A 23,732-nucleotide genomic window follows, 5' to 3' on the forward strand; every position below is an offset into this window, starting at 1 on the left:
AAGAAATCTCTTTATAGATTTCTTAAAAGTATGGTGAACCTCTGGAAAGATGTCCATGGCAAATACTACATTTTTTAAAAATGTGTATAAATATCCAATTTTTGCAAAGAAAAATATATACACATGCATCTGTGTATATGGATAGCAAACATTTTAAAGAACACAAACCAAATGTTAGCAGCTGTGGTTTTTAGATAATAGAATCACAAGAGATTTTAAAAATTACTTTTAATTGTTCTATAATGAGCATGGATAATAATAGATAAGTCTCATTTCCCCTGGATCCCACTCTTATTCTCTAATCTTGGCTAGTAACAAATTTATCAGATACATTAGTCCTTGCAAACGGATACTAGACTGAATATATACAATATCTCTGAAAATACTTTTACAGAAAAGAAAACCAAAGCTGATCCAACTTAACTCCTTTCAATGTGTTACCTCTCCCAGGTAACAAATGCCAGTAAAGCGACTAGAAGTACTGGTTTCAGAGTCGGAGTTTAGTTTCTAAATGTTTGGTCATTTAACAGTTGTGTAGCTGCAGAAGTTTCTTCTGCGAGCCTCTTTTCTTTCATCTGAAAATTGCGTTGGTACCTCCAGGGTTGGTATGAGGATCAAATGAGATACTACACGTGAAAAGTTTAGAACATGGCCTGGCAAATCATGCTCAATAAATATTAGCTACTAGTTTTATTATATTAGCATCCTGCTGTAATAGGATTCTAGTACACATATTTCTTTAATTCTGAGAATAATAAGGGCAAGTGTTTTTCTCCTGGGGCACGTTAAACCATGCTGATTCTGAGTTCTGCAAGAGTGAAGATGCTGCTCAAATCATCTTTGAATTCTGAGCATCCAGTATAGTGGATGCTAATTTGAATTGATGAGTAGGTAGATAGATAGATGGATGGAAATATGGACGGAGACAGATTGGTGGGAGGTAAAATATTGAGTGCATTACTGGTGGGTGGATGTGGGGAGGGAGGACCTTAGGTAACTTAGTATGTCAGATGCCTGATTGGGAAGGCAGGTGGTTGAGTGGTGGAGCAGAAGGGTGGATAAATGATGGAATGGGTAGATGGGTGGATGAGCGAGTGGATGGATGGATGGATGGGAGGAAGAGTCTTCGGTGACTTCGTGTGCGGGGAAGGCCCAGATAGATGGGAAGCCTGGTAGTTGGGCAGGTAACTGGATGGATGATTGACAGATGGACAGACGCACAGAAGGCTGCTTTTCTCCCCCTCCATCACCGTTGCCCATCCGTCCTCAGTTCTGAGGCCTCGAAGCACGCAGACCGACCCTGCCAGGGCGCTCCCGAGGGGTGAGCTTCCTTGACGAGCATCCCGGCTGCCCCGGAGCTCTGAGGACCCGCAGGCCGTGGTGCTGTGACCCGCGGGGCAGTGCAGAGAGGCGTGGGCCGGCATCGCCTCCCCCATCCTCTCCAGTGCCCCGCCCACCCGCTCGCCCCACACCCGGCGGCCGAGCGCCTGGCCCTTGCCTGCTCGTCTGCATTGACGTCTGCGGCGGCGCGGCGCGGGCTCTCTGGGGTCCGCCGTGAGTTATGATGCACATCCAGCGCTGCTGCTAAAAAAAGGGCAGTGACTCACAGCGGAAACTTCCACGAGCGCTGGCGGGCGCAGGGGCGGGGATGCAGGCCTGTGGCGGCGCCCGGGGCGCCGGGTTGTGGCCAGGTGTGGCTCGAAAGCACGGTGGCTAGGACCATGGCACGGGGTCGGGAGGGAGCCCGGGAGTCCCCAGAGCCGGCAGCAACTCCCCTGCCTCAGCCTGGCCGCCCAGCCTGGGTTCTACCGCTGCGAGCTCAGAGGCAGCCTTTGTGGCATAAAGAACCCCATGTGGCAGGTGGCAAATGGTAGGTGGCTCACACTCCGTTCTCCTAAGCACTCTCTTGATCTTAATTCACTTAACCCTCAAAACAGCCCTTAAGGGAGGTGACCTGTTTATCTCTCCTTTGCAGATCGGATACTAAGGCCAGAGAGAAAGGAACTTGCTAGATATGACACAGCTGGTACAACCAAGTCTCTCAATATATTCAGTAAAATTGTAATTTGACAGATACTGTGGAACCCCTGCTGCATGCCCAGGCCTGTGCTGGTGGCACTGAGATGGATGAGCTTGGACCCCGCTGCGGGGAGCTCACGGATGCTCTTTCTGTGCCATTTCCACAAGTGTTTACCTGGGGGAACTCAATTCCATCCCTTTCTACTCCACAAACATTTCTGAGCCCTACTCTGTGCAGAGCTCAGTGGCAGAGGGGACAGAATGACGGTTACAAAGGTGACTATGGCAGCCTTAATTCATTCATCTGTTCATCTACCAAGTAGTTATTCAGCACCTACTATGCTCCAGGTGGGCAAGGTAACCCTGACTGCTCCTGCCCTCATGGAGCTTACACCCCCTGGGGAAGATGGGTGAACAAGGTGGAAGAAGTGCCACATCAAGGGCTAGAGGGACACAACACAGAGAGGGAGCAACCAGCCTAACCCAGGCAATCAAGGGAGCTTTCCTGGTGAAGCAAACTTGATGCCAAGTCTTGGAGGATAATTGGAAGTTAGGCATATGGACAGGAGGTGGGAAGAGAGTTTCAGTAAGAGAGAACAGCGTGTGCCTAAGCCCAGAAATGTGAGAGATCATGCTGGGTTTGAAGAACTGGAAAGCATTCAGTATACCTGCAAAGATGAGAGCAAAGAAGCAAGAGTGTTGAGAAACAGGAAGTAAGAGCCAGGTGGGGAAGGGAAACTTGCTAAGGACTTGGGACTCAGCCAGAAGGCAAAAGAGCTAACAACTCGGCACACAGTCAGCTTCTTTTATGAGGAGCAGATTGATATCATTTCTATTTGTGCCAAAGAGGGCAGAAGAAAAATGCCATGCTGATGGGAAAGGGATACCATAGAAGGCTACATGGTGGAGGAGGCATTTAGGCTGTGCCTGGTTGATAGACTTTCTGTTGAAAGGGGAAGGGGAGAGAGCAAGAGGAATCATCTTGGAAGCAGGATGGATGACATAGAACCTCATCCAGCTCTTTACAGACCTTCTGGAAAGGCCAGAGAGAGATTCACAGAACCAGGGCTAATGCAGCATGATACTTCTAGGCCTGAATGTGTGTGGGGTCTATGGTGTGGATGAAGTAGCCCACAATGACACCATGAAAGCAGAAGACACAGCCCTGTTCCTTAAGAGGCTACCATTCGTTGGTGCCAGCAACTAACTAGAAAACAGAATTGCTTCAGTCTTCAACAGTATGTATGGAGCACCTACTATGTGGCAGTTTCTGTGTTAGGCATTAGAAATCCAGTGGAGAACAAAAAAGGACGTGGGCTACCCTCATGGAGACTAATTCTGGAAGAGAAAATATTAATGTAAAAAAAGACCCAAATAGGGGCTTCCCTGGTGGTGCAGTGGTTGAGAATCTGCCTGCCAATGCAGGGGACACGGGTTCGAGCCCTGGTCCGGGAGGATCCCACATGCCACAGAGCAGCTAGGCCCATGAGCCACAACTACTGAGCCTGCGCTTCTGGAGCCTGTGCTCCGCAACAAAAGAGGCCGCGATAGTGAGAGGCCTGCGCACCACAAATGAGGAGTGGCCCCCACTCGCCACAACTAGAGAAAGCCCTCGCACAGAAATGAAGACCCAACACAGCCCAAAATAAATAAATAAATTAATTAATTAAAAAAAAAGAGACCCAAATAAATGAATAAGACCCATGAATAGTTATGTGGTGCCATGAAAAGGCGGGAGAGGATTATTCCATTCTGGAGAGCCCAGGCAAGAGTATTAATGGAGTTACAACTGAGCCAGGGTCTGAAAGATAAATAGGTAACAAGACAGAGAAGGGAGGGAAGGGTGACTGGGATGGAGAATGAGGGGGAGCTTGGGACAAAATGAGGCTGTGGAGCAGCAGGGTCTTATGAACCACCATAACGACTGGGGAGTGTGTCCTAGCAACAGTAGAGGTCGTGAAGTGCGTATAACATGGGCGAAATTGTGGGCGACACACCCCAAGTGCTCTGGGTGTGCAGAGAACCAGAGAGGAAACAGAGACACATCACTTACTGACTTCATTCTTTATTCCTCTGACCTCGTTTAACTTTGACAATAACTCTGCCAGTTTCTAATCTCCAGTGTCCTGATGAGAAACCTGAGGTTCAAATAAGTTAAGTGATTTGCCCTCCTCCACAGTTTGCTAAGTAGAAGACCCAAACAACAGTCTCTGTAACCCCTGATCTTTCTAATGGGAATGAGATTAGTCTCCCAGAAGACGGGGCCAGAAGTTAGTATAAAGTAGGACTTGGATAGCCAGAAGGGACGTGAAAAGGCTTTCCCCGTAAGGGCAAGTCATCAGCAGTATAGAGATGAAACAAAGAATGGCCTGAAAGAGAAGCAATGCAGGAACTGCCTGCATAGAACATAATGCAGAAAAAAAGACTGGAAGGAAAAGTACAAAGAGTTTGCTCTCAGAAGCTTATCTCTAAGGGTTATGGGTAATTTTTATTGCTTAATTTTTGCTTGACTGTGTTTTCTTAGTTTTCCATGATGAAAATTTGTTTCTTGCATAAATAGGGGAAGTACCAGCAGTTATATTTCCAGGGGATCATATAAGCTTTTTCAGTTCTCATAGGCAGCATCTACATCGTATTTATTATTTTTTATTGTCCTATGGAGCCCAGCACAATGCCGGGCACATAGTAGGTGCTCAATAAAATAAGGTAGTAGGTGCTCAATAAAATAAGTTAAACGATAAAATAATTTGAGATAGGATTAAGGATGATAGAAGGCCAAGTCTGGCACTTTATTCTGAAACAAATTTCTGGTCCTCATGTCAAAAATCAATCAGCCTTGACACAAACTGTTGAAACTCTTAATTCACCTGTAGTCACCATCATAGCGCAGAATGACCATAATAACCTCAGTGTATGCTAGTCACAGCCAACAAATGCCTCAGCAAGTTTTAATTGAGCTTTTTCAGTGTGCTCAGCCCCACATAGGGTCTATTAGGGAATAGATAACAAGATCAGTATAAACCGGGGCACCTTGCCAGAGCAAATATTGTGGTGTTGAATGATTTGGCTGCATCCAAGCAGGTGAGACCTGAGAACACTCGCTCACAAGGCTGTCTCTCCTAACCAAATGGCACCACATACTATGATGTTATAATATTAGGTTCTTAATCATGGAAACACTGGCATCTGTTTCGGCGGAAGCTCCCTCCCAGATGGTGCGTCCCACTGTTTTTGTCGTCAGGAACAGCGTGAGGTTTCTTAAATGGCTTTAAGCTTCCAAGTCATCTTCCACACAATGGCAGCCTGTTAATTAAGTGGTCCCTTTGTGATTGCATTTGATAAATATGAGATGAGAAGGGTTTATTGAGATGTTAGAAAAAAGGAAGGCAAAGCAACAGGGAGGAGCTCATGTAGGCAGAAAGGCCTTTGTGTGGGCGTCTTCCAGTGGGCTTCAAGGGAATCAGGGACGGCTTAGGATACACAGAAGGGAGAAGGCTGGGATTCACAGACAAAGCTGCCGCCTCTACCCATTAGATGTCCAGCCAGATGCAAATGGTGTGTGAGTATTTCATGGCAACCATGCTTAGCCCAGCTCTTTGCATTGAGGCAGGCAGGGAGGTGGAAATTTTCCAGATCTTTCTCAGAGTTGAGTGACTCCAGCCGCTCGCCGATGTGCAGTTGTCATTCACGCTGCCAGGCGCTGTTTTGACTCCAGTTGTCAAGATTCAAGAAGTGCAGCTCCAAAAATGGTATCTGCTCTGGAAGCAGTGTTCTGTGTTCTTGGAGCAGCAGATGACTGGTGACAACATACAATTAAATATAAATGCTCGGCCCAAGAACTCAACTTGGAGGGTTGGTGAAGTTTCAGGTCTGACTTGTTAAACTTAGCTTTTTCCGAAGACTGGGCAATGTTCTCCAAAAACAGCACTCCAGGGAATCAGGCCTAAAGATAAGTGGAGGCTTCAGTTGAATATAGAGCTCTGTCAGCCAGCCTCCTGCCTTCAGGCAGAAATACATCAGCTGCAGGCCAGAGAAAAGATTCTGTGATACCTTATGACTTCCTTGTCTTGCCTGCTGGTTCAGTCTTAGTTCAGCTGTTCATGCAAGGAATATCTATGAGGTATCTTCTAGGAGGAAGACATATATCTGGGATGTAGTGACTGGATTGCTGTGCTCCTGCCCTTAGGAGCTTTACAGTCAGGCAAGCTCATGATTCTGTGAGCACTTGAGGGCAGAGGCTTTGGCCTTTATACTCCCAACACCTAGCCCAGTTCTTGCTGCGTAGTAGGTGCTTAATAAATGCTTGCTGAATGACTGCATGAATGAGTCCTACTTCCCACCCCCTCCTGTAGTTAGTATTGTCCTGTATCTTTCTTAACTTTCTCCTCCTGCGCTCATTAGTACTTACTTTTCTGGCTTTGGTGGCTATAGAGAACAGCTGTTTCTTAACTGCTGCCCTCTAATACTTGGAAATTGTTAGTAGTTCACCTTTCGGCCATCACTCTTCCAGTTCCTTCTGGTCTTACCCTGGTGTCAGCATCTGCTCTTGGTCACCTGTACGAAGAAAAATAATTTGTTTTGGCATCTAGTGATCCTTTACAGCTTGCAAAGGTTCTCACTTGTTAATGTAAAGTACGGTTTCAAGGACTGTGGGAGAACCCCTAATAAACCCCAGTATCACCCAGGCTGCACGCACCCAAATACTGCCCCAACCCCAACTCCCTCGACCTTAAAGTCCAGCATCAGCAAATTTAAAGCTTTCATTCCACGTGAAAATAAGATTTAGAAAAATAATAATAATAAGATTTAGAGACTACCTCCCCTAAAACAGGCATCACATTGATAATCACATTTTTTAACATGGTAGTGTAAATTATACCAGATCCTATGCTGAAGGTGGATTATAACACAGAGGAAAGAAAGCTGGAAAAGCACAGGAAAGTCCAGATAATTGGCTCCATCCAGACCTGCCCAGCCACAAATCTCTGAACCATAGTAGAGCGGTTCATCAGTTACTCACATCTTTTTATTATTGGTATTATTACAACAACTACTACTGCTATTACCATTAGTGTGCTTCTACTATCTAAACATGAGCCTGGCAAATTTCAGCTTCCTTTGTGACATGTGAGCTCAAGTGTCAATTACGTTTTCACAGCTATTCATAAGGAGGCTGATCCTTTTGTTTTTACTAAGTGTCAACAGATGTTCTGTTAAAATATTCACAAACTCTCAAAGGGAAAGGTTTTGATGGCTAGTTAACTTAAACAGAACTGGAACTAAGAGGAAAGGATTTCTTTGGGGGTAATAAGCACAAGATAGAGTCGTGGTCTTATAGAGACAGTGTCTTTGTCTCTTAACCAGTTTCTTCTCCTTCCCATGGAGGGGAGACCCTCAGTTCAGTGGCTGATTTTGGAGGACATTGTAAAAAGTGGTTAAGTTCGTTGTTACATGTTCCAGTGATGAGCCAGTAGCATCCTTGACTCTGAGCACTTCCCTCCCTGTACAGGGAGGTTACCCTACTTGTTCTTCACCATGGCAGCCACCACTGTACCCCAGGGTGGCTGTCTCCATTTCACACGGCTCCCCTGTAGAAGAAAGCTGATAAGAGGCTTTCTCACTGGTCAGGTGCTCCTTTCTCCTATCCATTACCCAGTCTATTTCCCTGGCTTCTGATCTCCTACTTTCCGAATTCCATATATTTCTTGACTCCTCGTCCGTGGTCTGCTTGGATTTCTCTCCTCCAGATGTTCCTTCAATACATGCCGCCCTTTTGCCTGATTCCCCCAGCTTCCTACCTAGTCTCTGTAAGCCATCATGACCCTACCTCCCCCCACAGAAGAAATACAGAGGATATAGAGCCATACCTTTCCCAACGCCCCCTGGAAATGACAGAACTTAGCAGTCTGGCTGAAAATTGCTGGACAAGAAATGGGTCACAACTTGCTGCAAGCAGGGCCTTGCTCATTCTTGTTATCCAGTCCATGGCCTAAGCTCTTCCTCACATGATCCCAGCTACACTCTGATGCTTCTTTTTTATCCTGACCGGCCTTCCTGGTAAGATGGAAGACACTGAAAATGCAAATCCATAGAAGTGGAGTTTCAATTTCTCCCCTCAGCTTTGCTCACAGGACACAATTTCCTCTAGAAGCATGAAAGAGAATGTTATTTTTTTTTTTAATAGACGTTTTTTAGAGCAGTTTTTGGTTCACAGCGAAGCTGAACAGAAACACAGGGTTCCCGAATACCCCCATCCCCCACATGCCCATCCTCCCCCACTATCAACGTCCTGCGCCAGAGTGAACAGTTGCTACAGTTGATGAACCTGCATGAATACATCCTTATCATCAAAGTCTGTAGTTTACGTTAGGGCTCATTCTTGGTGTTGTATATTCTGTGGGTTTTGACAAATGTATACTGACATGTACCCACCATTACAGTATCATGCAGAAGAGTTTCACTGCCCTAAATATTCTCTGTGCTCCACCTGTTCATCTCTCCATCCCCTGTGACCCCTGGCAACTACTTATCCTTTTACTGTCTCCATAGTTTTGCCTTTTCCACAATGTCATATAATGGGAATCATAGAGTATGTAGCCTTTTCTGATTGGCGTCTTTCACTTAGTAACATGCTTTTAAGTTTCTCCATGTCTTTTCATGGCTGGATAGCTCATTTCTTTTTGGCACTGAGTAATATTCCATTGTCTGGGTGTATCACAGTTTATTGATCCGTTCACCTGGTGAAGGACATCTTGATTGTTTCCACATTTTGGCAAGTATGAATAAAGTTGCTATAAACATTCATGGGGAATGTTGTTTTTAATTACATTTCTAATCAATGATGACTTCCAGATGAGCAAGGATGAGTTCCAACAAACATATGTGGCTCAGTAAGTAGGATACGTAGTCAACCCAAAGCCTCCCAAACACCTGTCCCCAAATTGTCTGTAGATAAATCTCTCAAGGAGTTTATAGAAGGCATAGATTTTTGAGCCCCACTCCCAAAGACTGATTCAGTAGGACTAGGAAATCACCAGGTAGAAGGAACATAGGCTTAACCTCCAAAAGGAAAGAGGCAATGGAAAGTTAATATCTCATTTGTACCAGAGAGAACTATGTACAGTGAGGAGTTTGGCGACTAATAACCACAACTCATCTGATGGAGACATTGTGTTCTTCTCTGAGCCTCTTGGGGAAATGACATGGTGGCTAAAAGAATTGTTGATATGTACTATCCTCTCCCATTAAAAGGAGCTAAAAAAGCCCTGGGCACCAAGATGTGAACTATTTCCTTCAGGGTAGAGTGGAGCCACTAAAAATAGCCTTGGAAAATAAGGAGTTGTAGAGGTTCAACAAGGAAAACAAATCAGAAATAAATTTGGCACCAAGAAAGAAAGGAGGAGAAGGAGACAAACTCTCACACGAAATAAGGAGAAAGAGGTTATTAGCTTGGGTACCTAAAAACAGGTACATTTTCCCCACACACAGAGCTGCTGGCTGGCATTCCTACAGCGTAAATCAGTCCCTCCAGAGCAGAGGAAGATGAGTCAGAGGATCAGCCAGGATAAGCTAGGTTATGCCAGGGTAACAAACAACCCCTCAAATCTCAGAGGCTTCAAAGCACAATGGTTTGTTTCTCATTCCTGTTGTCTGTCCAGTGTGGGTTTAGTAGGGGCTCTGCTCCTTGTAAACAGTCAGGGACCCAGGCTGATAAAGGCTTCATCTCCCCAAGTGCTTCCAGGATCACTACAGGGGTCAGGGGTTGCTGCACTGTTGGGCACTGACAACTGAATGCACCAGCCTGGAAATGATGCATAGCACCTTCACTCGCGTTTCATTGGCCAGTGCAAGTCACATGGCCCTGCTTGTGTTGAAGTGGGATAAGGAAGTGAAGATATACCATGTGTCCAGGAGGCAGAGAATGAGAAAAGGTGTAAACAACTTTGCCAACTACTGTAGTCAGATAAAGGAGCTGAGGGAGGGCGGATGGGGACAGTGGAGGGAAGTCTCCTTGGAGCCACCAATTTGCAATTTGATTTTCATCTCTGTCTTTACTAATCAAGAGGAGCAGCCTTATCCAATGTCCCTGAGTGTGTCCTGAGCCTCACTTCCTGCCTGCAAGAAAAAGGACAGTGTAGTAGTGAACAGCCTGGGCCCTGGAGTCAGGCCAACCCGCATTCATGTCTGGAACCTACCAGTTGTGTGACCTTGGGCAAGTTATTAATCTCTCTGGACCTCACTCTCCTTAGCTGTATAAGGTGGATGACCATAGCACCTACCTTATGGGGTTATTGTGAGGATTAAATGAGATTATACAAAAAAAGGGTTTTAGGCCAGAGCTGCTTAAACTAGGCTGTGCCAGCAAACTACTCAGGGAGCTTGTTAGCATGTATTTGTGATTCAAAGGTCTTGGATGAGGCCTGAGATCTTGCATTTCCAACAAGCTCCCAATGATGCCTATATTGCTGGTTCATGGACCATCCCTTAGTAGCAAGGATTTTGGATCAGTGTCCAGACATGGTAGATTATTCTTAAAACTGGATTGAGAGATTGCAAAGGTTCTACTGCCCCGGCCCTCGATGAATGGAAATTACAGCTGCTCGTTGGTGGAAGTGTCTGTGTCTAATGCTTCCACAGACAAATGTTCTATGTGGAGGTTGATGAGCAGGTGCTAGAATTGGGAGGCCTGGGTTGGTATCCAAGTTCTGCTCCTCAGCAGCTCTGTGGTTTGGGCGAGTTATGGAAACTCTCTGAACATCTGTATCTAATCTATAAAATGAGCATAATAATACAGATCCACCATTTGTCATCTGTGATTCCACAATCCAAAGAGCTCTGAGACTGTAAGTTTCTTCACTGTTTGGCACACTGTGACCTGGCAGGAAAAGCTGACATATATTGACATGAGGCTGTTTACAGCTTTTATTTTATGCCTCTTATGACTATTTCTGTGTTTCATCACAGAAATATGAATGGGTTTGATAATTAAACACTGCTGCAGACGCTGCTGGGCTTAGAATAACATATGGCAGGTGTACCATTTAGCTTTCCAACAACTAAAAACTGATTTCGGAAACACCTGGCCTCAAAATTTTAGAGCAGACACTACGGACCTGAAGGGAAGGAAAAAGCGCTTGTAAGACACTGAGCACCATACCTAACACAAAGTAAGTGCTCAACAGACAGGAGTTATTATTGAAGTTATTGTTCATCCCGGTGCTTCCCTCGGACAGAGGGGTAGGGAATTCAGGAGGCAGGGTCTGTGGGTCCCCTGAAGATACATAGGACAGGATCAAGTTTGTCCCTGTGTTTTTAGCCCTTTGATTTGTCTTCTGTTTTCTCCTGAAAAATAAAAAAATGCATGGAAATGAATGTATACCATGAGGGCGCAGACAGCAAGGTGGAACAAAAGCAAGACTCAGGCAGGTGGAAAGCGTTCTCCCCTGTGCCCACAGAAGCAGCTGGCAGGAATGCAGCTTCAGAGGCCCCCAAGGACAGTTGCTTTCCTTGAGGCCTCTTTGAATATACTGTTGAAGAGTGTCACTTGAGCAAAAGACTCCAGTCCTTACCCTGCCATTCACCTGCTGGGGGCACTTGGGATGCCTTCATCTTCACAGATCTCAGCTTTCTTATGTGACAACCAGACAATAATGCAATCCCGGCTCCAACTGCCGTATTGCAGGGGCCACGTTAAAAGCGGTCCCAGTGTTCATTGCAGCACTATTTACAATAGCCAGGACATGGAAGCAACCTAAATGCCCATCAACAGAGGAATGGATAAAGAAGATGTGGTACATATATACAATGGAATATTACTTAGCCATGAAAAGGAATGAAATTGGGTCATTTGTAGAGACGTAGATGGACCTAGAGACTGTCATACAGAGTGAAGTAAGTCAGAAAGAGAAAAATATTGTATACTAACGTGTATATGTGGAATGTAAAAAAATGGTATAGAGCAGGGGTCCCCAACCCCCGGGCCGCACAACAGGAGGTGGGTGGTGGACAAGCAAGCAAAGCTTCACCTGGCACTCCCCATGGCTCGCGTTACTGCCTGAACCATCCCCCCTATCACTCGCATTACCATCTGCACCATCTCCCCCCCACCCCTCCATCCATGGAAAAATTGTCTTCCATGAAACTGGTCCCTGGTGCCAAAAAGTGTGGGGACTGCTGGTGTAGATGATCTTGTTTGCAAAGCAGAAATAGAGACACAGATGTAGAGAACAAACGTATGGATGCCAAGGGGGAAGGGAGGGGTGGGTGGGATGAATTGGGAGATGGGGATTGATATATATATATACACTTTTGATACTATGTATAAAATAGATAACTAATGAGAACCTACTGTATATCACAGGAAACTCTACTTAATGCTCTGCAGTGACCTAAATGGGAAAGAAATCCAAAAAAGGGGGGTACTGGTATACGTATAGCTGATTCACTTTGCTGTACAGTAGAAACTAACACAACATTGTAAAGCAACCATACTCCAATGGAAAAACAAAAAGCGGTCACAGATGTGAATGCATTTTGAAAGGGAAGATCCGTGTTCGCAGGTTGAGTATAATTATTCATTTGACTACAAGCAGGAGATGGTGAGAGGACTGACATCACACAGGGAACTCTGGTTAGCACATTCTTTAATCGCACTTCGGCTGTCGACTCTAATGGCATTGTTATTTGCACTTGGCTCCCTCACCTTCGTCACAGCCATTTGTGCTTGTCAATTGAGGCCAGCGTGATTGAGTTTTCACAGGATTAACTGCCCCACCATTGCTTATAGACAACCGAAATCAAGGCTTATAGACAACCAAAATCAAGGCTTTGGGATACTGTTGTTTGGACTAACACATGACAATTATTTGAAAGATCACAAGTATAAACAGGACACAGGTTTGAGATTTGTCCTTCCCACTTCTGTCTTTAGCTGTCTGCAGACTTTTTGGCTAATGACTTCCTCACCATCCTCACATTCCATGTTAAGAGCACTGGCTTTGGGGTCAGACAGACCAGAGTGAGACCCAGTCCACTGCCTTGCTGTGTGTGGTCTGGCAACTCGCTGAATTCTCTGAGCCTCAGTGTCCCCGTGTTCAGTATTCCTAGCTCTAGGAATAATTAGAGCTAGCTGGCATGTGTTTTTGTAAGGTTTAGGTATATAGATAGGATGTTAAATTTAAATTCCTCCTGTTGTCTCTAAAATTCAGTTATATTTCCCACACAGAATACAATAAACGGTAAGTACTCCCATATGCTAAACAGGGGTGCTAGTTCCCTGGGGCAGATTTAATTTAAAAAATAGGAGAGCAGAACCATTTCAGCAAAATAACCCCATGAACCAGCGATGGTAAAGAAGACTGGAGGTTCAAAGGGTGTTGGAAGAGTCTAGAAAGGGATTTTGTTGGCTGTCCCCTCCCCAGCTCAGGAGTGTCCCTTCAAAGCCCGAATGTGTTGGAGGTGGGAGTGCAGCCAAGAGAAACATTCACAGAGATTGGGGATGCCTAGAAGAAGCGGAGGCAGGCACTTATACCTGGCCGTATCTTCACAAAGGTGCAGGATCACAGGATCCACTGCTGTTTTGGGGCTAGGGCCAAGAACAGTGGGAGGACTCCTGGGATAGCATGGCATGCTTTTGGTGACATTTGTGACCACAGAGGCTGGTCTACAAAAGACAGGAGGTTGGGTGGTGATACACACCACACTGGGGCCAGGAGATAGGACTTGGTAGACAACAGCCTACCCATTGCTAAGGCAAGAATGCATGAGTTTCCCATGGGCCAAGGAGATACTGCAGAAGCCAGCAGAGCCTGAGCCCTCATGATGGGCCCCCAGCAATAAGATGCTCTAGCACAGACAACCAGGACAGGAGCTAAGAATGTCACAAGAGGTCAGCCTGAATGTACAACCAGAGCCTCTGAGAATCTCCAAGTGTGCCCATGAGGCCACCAAGCAGGCACCTGCCAAAGAGGGTACTGATGACTGATTCCAGCAGCCCTGTAAGAGGGTCCCTTTTCCCTTAATCCCCTCCTCTACCCTGACTGTGAAAAAGCCAGCCAGTCACAGGGACAGGAAAGAAAGTTAAGTGATAAAAGAGATTACAGTCCCTCACAATCCCCACTGCAGGTCCCTGTAATTAGAGTTGGAGAGGTTGAGGCGGGGGAGGCGGAGTCTGAATGAGAAGGGATACTGAAGTTCTGATCTCACCTCAAGGGGACCATTTAATACCTGAATTGAGTGTGAACAAACAAAACAGAACTTGTTTTCATAACTTAAACTGATGAGAAAGCAGCAGATGGAACTGTCCAAGATGTCATCAAGGAGCTGGGTGGGAGTCTGCAGAGCATTGGGGGTGCAGCATTTGGAAGGCAAAAGACATCCACTGCTTGGTTGTACCTCCCTTGAGTTCAGCCCACTCAATAAATTGGGTACGTATGTCAAGTGCTTAACTGAGGCACTGCAGCCTGGCTCAGCTGTTAGATGACAGTGATTACTACTATTATCTTTACCTTAACATTCATTGCAAACTGATTTAGACCTTTTAGTCAATGTACAGAAACCCAGTATGCCTAGTAAGTGAGAGGAAGGAGAGATTTCTTATTCTGCTTTTAAAAATTTAGGAAGCTCCTGTCTTCACCGGCAAATTCAGAACTACCTGCAGAATCAGGTTGCCGTGCAGTCTGTCGATATATTGTAATTGAGAGCTGCAAAGGCCCTTCTCACACCTCAGAACATCATGGCAATGTTGTATCTGTCCCCAGCTTCAGCCACAGAGTTGGAGCGAGAGGTTACTGATGTGACTGGTTATCTTCCCAACTCCTGGTTAAGGTGTAATGAAAGTCGAACACTGTGGGCTTCCCATCAGAACAGAGTCCCCAGCATGAGCCTTCCTCTTATTGTCCCTCATCAAAACCTTGCTGTCCTAGTGCTCATTTCCTTCTGGCCCTGCTCTCTGCTTTCCTAGCATGTCTGATAAACCAAGCAGTTTGTTGACAGAGCTTCAAGAGGCCAAGGGCCTAAATGTGAATCCTTGTTCTGCCGTTTAGTATCTGGGATCCCTGGGCGATTTTCTTCCTTTCACCTGGCTTCTGCATTTCCATCTGTAAAACGGGAATTGTAGTGCCTGCCCTGTTTATCTCACAGGGCTACTCTGGGGTTCAGTTGCAATTGTGGATGTGAGAGGGCTTGGAAAACTTTAAAGCACCATATAAATGACATTGAGATGCTCGGGAGTGTAATGTCCTCATTAAGTCCAGATAACACTCTGCATGTGAATAGGCTGGACCCCAGTGGACTTCAGAGGTGGGAAATCTAGCCATGTGTTAGGGTCAGTATGAAAAGCGTATTTGACAAACCTCAATCTGTCCCGTGCACTAATTTAAGATCCAGTGGTGTTTCTGATACTAAAATCCCCCTAGACTCAGTCTTTATCTGGCCCACTCCAGGATCTGCCCAAAATTTGCTGTTAAAAAAGAAAATAAAATTACTATCAAAATATGAGGCTTCTTTGGAACGTTTCCCTTCTTTCATGTACACGTTGCCTGGGCTGGGCACTCAGTGCCTCTACAACAGTCAACACTGTGGCTCAGCCTAGCCCTCCTCCTACATAAGGGATTGCAATTTATTTGACGCCCCAGTGCAGGTCCCCTCGCTTACAGATCTGGTCAGACTCACCTGTGCAGCACACTGGCCCAGAATTTTCTGAGAAGAAGCCTTTGTCCTCAGTGCTGACAAGCAACATGAACTCTCTCAAACCAAGAAAAACATTGCCATAGGCCCCCAAGACATAAGGTCCAAGTCCAGAGTGGCTCCAGCCTGAATCGAGCAATTAAATCTGCGTCTGCCCCTACCCAAAACCTCAAAAATGTTAACATCTTGCACGTGTCAAGAGGGTTATTTATAAAACTATTTGCTTGTCAACCCCAGGAGGACATTCTGTACTTTTTTGCTGGAATACTGTATATTTATGACCCGTGGCTTGAAAACTAACTTTGGCAGGAATACTTATCTGCGAAAAATTCTATGAGCCCCCCGTGCAGCACAGCCTGCATTCAGTCGCCGTCGTGCAGTGGCTGGGCAGGGTTCTGGTGGAGAGCTAGTCCATGGTTTGCTACAGCAGAAAATGAGTTCCAGATGTGTGCTTCTTCAGGGGAAGGATTTCAGTTTTAGATATTTTAGATCAGAGGCTTGTTTTCTTTCTATCTCTTGCGTTTTTTACTCTAGTGAATCATTAGTCTTGAACATTAAGAACATGCAGTCTGTTTGTTGCCTCCCGCACTTGATGCTTTAGCACCCTCCCCCGACCCTGCAAAAGTCTCTCAGTTTGGAGAGCTAGCCTTCTGATCTCCCAGTTTAGATCTGGTTATCTGTTCCTAGTGTGTGACACACAGAGAGCCATTTGGTTGGAGAAGAGAGGGCTTGGCATGATGTGGGGTAGACTCTAATCCGGGACAGTAAATTACCTGCGAGAGACTTTTGACACCATTCTTTCCCAAGGACTGCCTCTGTGGAGCTAGCCCAGCTCCACCGTGTCCCCGTGGTCAGCTTCATCAGCCATAGGGTCTTCTGCTGACAGGGATGCTGAGCCCATCCAACATCACAGCAGATTTCTTGCTCTCTCTTGAGCAGTGAACTTATAGTTCATTTTTCTGCTCTCTTCAAGATTGAAGAACCCAAAGTGGGAGTGGTCTGTAAGTGTGTGTGTGTGTTGTGCAGTGACGGATAAAAGAACTTGTATCTGAGGACCTAGAGAGACCCGAAGGAACAGAAAAATCTGTGCACACAGAGGGTGACACGTGCAATTGATCCTCATGCAGTCTCTGCAATGTTTTCCGTAGCTGTAATGCCCATATTTTTATTCTTAAAAGCCTTTGAGCCTTGATTGAGGGCTTATTCCTAAAAGTCTTGAGCTGTAATGTTATACACACCTGGTAGGTATACTTGGAGATACAGTGAAATCCCTTTAGCTAATTTCCTTACCACACTGCATAATAGTAATACTAAGTTATTATCATATTACCATTTATCAAGTGTTTGGCGTTTAGCACACTCTATTTCCAATTCTTAGAAATGGCAAAGATTTTATCACCCTTATTTTACAGGTAAAAAAAGCTGAGCCACGGAGAGGTTAAGTAGTTTTCCAAAAGACACATGACTGATTATAAGCGGAACTGGTGTTTGAACCCAGAATGTGTTGGCTCTGTGATGGGAGAGAAGAGAAAAGAGATAAGAAGTTGGAGGAAGAGGGGAGGAGGGGGAGTTGAAGCATAAAACAAAACCATCAACCCTTGGGAGTTGGGTGTTGTTGACCCCAGCTATCCTTCCAGCCTCAGTTGACCTCCGTGAATGAGGCACACTGTCCTTGTGTGGAGGGCCCCAGTGTATACATCCAGGGGGGCTCAGGGATGGGAGGTCTCCGTGGGAGAGGACTTGGGTCATCCTTGGGCCTTTTGGCAATGGAGACATCTGCAGATCCAGCAGGGGGTTATTCGGGGCCAACTCAGGAATTTAAAATCCCTGCAAGCTTCTGGGGCTGGTCACTGGGATTCACACTCCCCCAAGCATCTCTCAGGGCACAGAATCAAGCTGTCTCTCTACTCGTTCCTCCCTTGCCCTGGGCTTAGCCCAACCCACCCACAGTTGGCACCTTGCCAGAAGGGAGCAATGCCTTCTGGGGGAGCCAGGTCCTCAGGCCACAGTCCAGGCTCGGGAGGCAGTGGGAGGCCTCCCAGGGGTGTGAGGGCAGCCCAGGCTGTAAGTCCCAGGCCTGGGCATGGGCACAGAGCCAGCGAGCTCACTTAAAGAGCAGTGGACAGGGAGAGCCAACTGCTTGAGGAAAGACCTCAGGCAGCCTCCAGACCTTGGCAGGGAGGAGGCTGTGCCTAGAGGCTTCATCCAAACACAGTTTGTTTCATGGAGTCACCAAATTTCCGAGTCTCCACATCCTTATGAGACCATGTGATTGTGTCACAAAAGCCCCATCCAGAAAGCTAAGCCCCAGGCCAGATCTACTCCTCATTCTGCTGATGTGTGAATTTAAACATATCTCTTGACACCTGAAAAATGGAAAGAACACTTTATAATTTGATAAAGATCAGAATATAGAAGTCACGTAAGATAGAAGTCACGTATTTGAGTTGTTAATTCAGACAGTCTCATTCACTTCTTGGGTATGTGACTTTGGATGAGTTACTTAATCTTAGTTTCCTAGTCCGCAAAATGGAAATAATGAAATGCATACTCTATAGAAGAGTTGTGAGGATAAATGAGAACATGAATATAAACAGATTTGGCCCCTGGCACTTCAGTGCTCAATAACTGTGAGCTTTTAAAAAAAAAGTACTATTAATTTAACTTCCTGGAAACAAAATAAAACCACAGGAATGGTAATGTTCTTGGGACACTGTATATTACTGTGAGGAATTATGAGTCCCTATATACAAGGAGGTAAATGAAATTCAGAAATGTTACCAGATTTGGCCAAGCTGCATAGCCAGGCATCACTGGTTTGGGAAATGAACTCACATCAGAGATTACAAGAAAATGGCTCCCCAGCTGACCTTACTAAAGGAAAGTTTATTTGCTGGGGAGGGAGGAGGGCAGGTGGAAGAGGTCAGGAAAGGGAGGGATGCTCTCGATGAGGCCATTCCATGACCGTGTAGGTGTAGTTAGAGCTTACAGGAGGATGAGGCCTCCAGAATGTACCTTTGCCAGGCACCCAATAGCCCACCCTTGCACAAGGCCACCGCCTAAGGGAAGAAGGACTGCTACAAATTGGGAGGAATTAGTTTTCCAGATTTGGACTGTATCCCAGCCAGTGGAGGCTAGTGGGAAAAGCAACTGAAGGCAGAGAATCCTAAATTCAAATCCTCTCTTAGCCACTTCCTCACTGACCTTGGACAGCTTAACCTCTTCGAACCTCTGTTTCCCCAGGCTTTAAAGTTGTAGATAATAAATGCCTGTGTCTGGTTTTTTGTAAGGATTAAAAGAAGTAAGTAGTAGGTGCCCTCCTTCTCATCCCGATTCACCTCAGTGACATAGGCTAGTGGACAGATCTTGGCAAATAAGAGAGCTCTCCCCCATTGTTAATGGCCTGATGGCAGAGTACTAGATACTGGGAGACACGGGGTCAACTTCAGTCCCCGTGAAGATGGCAGAGTGAACAGAGGCAGGAAGCCCTGCCCCCTCAACATTAGAAATACCAAGCTAAATATTATTTTTAATTTTTCACAAAATGTATTGGCTGAAAATCAGGAAAGAAAATCTCCAGTTGCCAGGAATGAAGAGAGAAGACGAAATTCTTTAGATGTAGCATGTCTCACAAGGGGAGGGGAATTGCAGGCTTGGGTCTACCTGAGGAACTGTGGAAGCCGTGGCTGCCCAGAACAACGATGTCAGGACTGTATAAAATCCTCAGTCAACAGAGGGTCATTTTGTCTGGCATGCTACTCTGACAGAAGCAGGAAAGTAGACTGTAGAGGATTAATCCTGAAATAGCCAGAAAATTCCTTTACCCAGAATTCCACACTCTGCTGTTTTCATTTAGTCGAGGTTTTACCATGTATATCAGGAAATGATTGTGCTGACTTTTCCTTTAATCCATAGTCACACAGCGTGTTTCGCCATTTTTCTTTTCTGCATTTCTCAGCTCCTTTGGAAGGGAATAAGAGACCCGCCCCAGGCAAGAATGCAATAATCTGACTATGGTTTTAAGGGACCATGAGGTTCTTTCCAGTGCACCATTAAAAACTATTTACAGGAGGAAGAACGGAGACTAGGACGTTTGGGATGGAGGGCATAAGTGAGAGTCAGAGAGAGAAGGTGGAAGGGGGTAGATGGCAGTTTGGTGTGGAGGGAAGGTTGTTCAAAAGAGGGAAAGGCCTGGGGTTCAGGTGAGCAGAGGACACTAGAAAGGGCTCCATTTGAGCCACCTGGATTTGCCAGTCCTCACAGGATCTGAGGACAGAATGATGTGATCTGAGCCCTGAAGGGAAGAGAATTAGAGTTAGCAAAAAGCTCTGTAGCTGCCCAGGAAATGGATGATTATTAGGGCCATGTGGGTTTAAGATGCTAAAGAAAGACTCACTCAGAATATATTCCTACAGAGGAGAAGACGGCAAATGCTTTCTTATAAAAGAACATTGCTTTTAGATTCATAAAAATGCCCCCAATTTAAATCTCCAGCTGGTAAAAAGTTTCTGAGTCATTGATGTTGAGAGTAGAATAATGAAAGTAAAATAAAATACAGCTGTACCATTTACTAGTGGCATGGCACAAGGATGTCACTTCTTTTTCTCTGAACCCAAGTTTCTTCACCTATAAAATGGGAATGATAATAGTACCTACTTTATTAGGAACATTGTGAGAATTAAATGAAATAATGCATTTAAGTGTGTATTAAGTACAGTGATGGTTCATCATAAGCCCTGTGAATGGCTGTGGTTTGGGCAGGGCTGTTTTCCCAAGATGCCCATCAGCAGTCCTGGGACCTTTGCAAGTCTGGGTTTGTAGGTATAGTGGTCAAGTGTATAAGAGCTATAGTTTAGACAGTTTGAGATTGGATCCCAAGTCTGCCCTTTTCCAAAGGAGTGAGTTGGGATTATGTATCCTCAGTGAGCCTCATTTTTTTTTTATATACAAAATGGGGGTGATGATAGTACCTACCTTAGCAAACTCTCAAAAGGTGGTTACTATTGTTAGTATTACAAAGGCAAGGTCCTTCTTTTGCTTGGCTTTCCCTCAGTGGCCTATAAAGAGAATAATCACCATATTCACTGCAGGGATTTTGCACTCGGTAGGTCAGCGGCCAGCAGGCAGACTGCAAACAGTGACAAAAGGTATAGAGCCTCTCATCTGTACAGATTTGATTCATCACAAATTTGCCAGGTCAAGAATTCCAGATAAAGTTTTTCAGCCTTCACCTGCAGACCATGAAAAATATGGTGGGGATCCAAAGCACCTTCATAAACTGCATATTGTTACCAGAATAAGCACTAGGAAAAGACATCCATTTGGGAAAAAGGTTACAATAAAGATGCTTGGATTAGAAAAAGCACCTATTCCTCAGGTTCACAAGAACATCCCTTCAGTGAAGGCAAAAAAGAAAGTGGTTAAACATTTGATAAGAATCAAGTCCCTGTTGAGGTGATGGATTCATGGGTGTATATGTATGTCAAACTTAGCACCATATGCTTTTCAAGTGTGTGCATTTTGTTGTATGTCTATTATACCTCAATAAAGCTGTTAGAAACAAACAGACAAACAAAAAAAGAATCAAGTCCCTGAAGTTGCCACAAGGACTTGCAGCAAAGGAGGACGTGCGTAATGCCTGCCTCGTGAACACTGGAGAATTAGTAGTGCATGGCATCTAAACCCTGTGGACCAGGGAGCAATTAAGTCCTAATGCCAGAGCATTTCAGATTAAAAAATGCAAATCATCTTTATTTAAAGATGGTGAGAAAGTGTTTCTATTAAAATATATTTTAAATACAAAAAAAAAAAAAAAAAAAAAAGGCAAGTTCCCGATTGGTTTACCTTCCCTTTGCAGATCTGAGCTCTTGATGTACTCTAGGTCAGACCCAAGTGGTTGTCCTTTTCTTACTGTCATTTGTGCCTTTCCTCCATCCATTATGAAAGAAAGCACCATGAGGATCATATACCCATCAAAGCCATATCCTATACTAGGGACCCCATCTGAGCAAATTTCAGGTTCTAATATTCAAATGACACTGCCACAGCTGCTGCCTCTGAATCACCACACAATTCCTCATCATTACAGGGACAGCCCAAATATTGGCAGAAGAAATCAGAATTAATATTATTAGAACCAACAAGAAGAAGGAAGCCTGAAATTACCTAAGGGTAAAAATCAGCCTGCAGTAAACAATCCTAGCTAACTGTTCAGAAAGAGAAACTTCCATCTCCATGCCCACTTCTCCTATCCCTTTCGAAATCTGTTTCAGAATGACAGAGACAAAAATGTAGATTAGAAGTCAAATAAGTGGCAAGTGAGTCAAAATATTTAATTCCAGGGAAGGAATCTCTGATTCATGTGCCTTTGATTGCAGCTTGTAATTGCTCCTTTCATGTTTAATGGGCTTCCCTGGGCAAGGCTGGGAAACTATGCAACAGCCGCATTCCGGGTCCCCCTGGTGTCACGTGCCTGTAGCTGTACCAGGGTCCAGCCTCATCCATGGGGCATCAGAGGCAGAGGAAGAAGCATGAGAATGTTGGCGGGAATGTATGGAATGTTGAACTATTAAAGCCTGGGAACAGGGAAGTTCAGAACCCAGATGGTAAGGGAGGACAGACCTAGTGTCAGCTTAGACAAGTGATGGACCTCTCTAAGGCCAAGGCTCCCCACCTATGAAATCTCATGGGGCTCTTGATAGCATTAAATTAGAGCATGGATATAAACTGTCTATCACAGGGCCTGCCACACAGCAAGTGCTCTGTGACTTACTCATTCAACATGTGTTCAGCCAACAAATAAATAGTGCCTGATAATTTGAATAGAAATCTCAGGCCCAGAGGAGGCAGATGCCTGCCCAAGGTTACTCACACAGTCATTAGAACTCAGGCGTCCAACTCCCAGGCCAGTGCTCTTTCCCTGACCAGAGCAGTCGAGTCTCAGTCATTCCTCCAACTCTTGGCTGGCCTAGTCCCAGGGAATCAAGCCTGCCCTGTTTTGGAGGTATTCACCAACAGAGCATGATTTAGGGGACACTTTGAGACCCCCAAGTGCCCCAGGAGGCCTCCCTAATGGATTTTCCTCCCTTCTGATCTGAAGTTCCCCATTCTATCTGGGTTAGGCAACGGAGCAGAAAGGGACTAACAATTCCTCAATTCCGTTATGTTTCAAATACTGTTATTGGCATGTTAAACATATCTTCTTGTTTATTCCTCATAAGAGCTCTGTGAGGTATTTTTGTCCCCGGTCTGCAGGTGAAAAAACTGAGGCCCAGAGATGCTATGTGACTATTTGGGTCAAATTGCATCTTCCCCCAAAACATACATGTTGAAGCCCTAACTCCCAGTACCCCAGAATGTGACCTTATTTGGAAAGCGTCATTGGGAATGTAAGCAGGTAAGTAAGATGAGGTCATCAGAGTGGGCCCTAATCCAATATGACTGGTATCCTTATAAAAAGGGGAAGTTTGGACATAGAGTCATGTCCAGAGGGAAAACACCACGTAAAGATGAAGGCAGAGAGTGGGGTGAAGCATCTACAAGCCAAGGAATGCCAAAGATTGCCAGCAAACCACCAGAAGCTGGGGGAGAGGCATGGAACAGATTCTTTCTCACAACCCTCAGAAAGAATCAACTCTGCCAACACCTTGATCTCAGACTTCTAGCCTCCAGAACTGTGACATAATAAAGTTCTCTTGTTTAAGCCACTGGTTTGTGATACGTTGTTATAGTGGCTGTGGCAAATTAGTGACTGTGGATCCACACATGACCATTTGGCTGTTCAAGTCAGAAATGTGGGCATCATTATTGATTCCTTCCCTTCCCTTCTGCTCCAATCTGGTCCATCACCAAATCCTACTGATGCTTTTCCTCCTTAATATTTCTGATTCATCACCTCTTTCCACCTCCATTGCCATTTCTGTCCTTCAAGCTACCATCATCTTTCAGCTGGATCATCATAACCACTTTGTATCAGGTTTCCTTAACTCTTGCCCTATCCCAACTCAAATCCATTTTCCTCAAAATAG

General features: G+C 45.2%; 1 long non-coding RNA gene and 1 pseudogene across 4 annotated transcripts in view; both read left to right on the top strand.

Moving 5' to 3' along the window:
• The window catches only part of LOC149749714 (uncharacterized), a 502,720-nt gene that overhangs the window by 310,493 nt on the left and 168,495 nt on the right, over window positions 1-23,732 (top strand). The gene's annotated exons all lie outside the window — the stretch shown is intronic.
• LOC149749715 (large ribosomal subunit protein uL30m pseudogene) lies at window positions 18,976-21,226 on the top strand (annotated as a pseudogene).

This window comes from Delphinapterus leucas, chromosome 3 (assembly GCF_059928025.1).
Source record: "Delphinapterus leucas isolate spDelLeu-1000000601 "Yukka" chromosome 3, BTC_Dleu_Yukka2, whole genome shotgun sequence".
In the NCBI taxonomy this organism is placed as follows: Eukaryota; Metazoa; Chordata; class Mammalia; order Artiodactyla; family Monodontidae; genus Delphinapterus; species Delphinapterus leucas.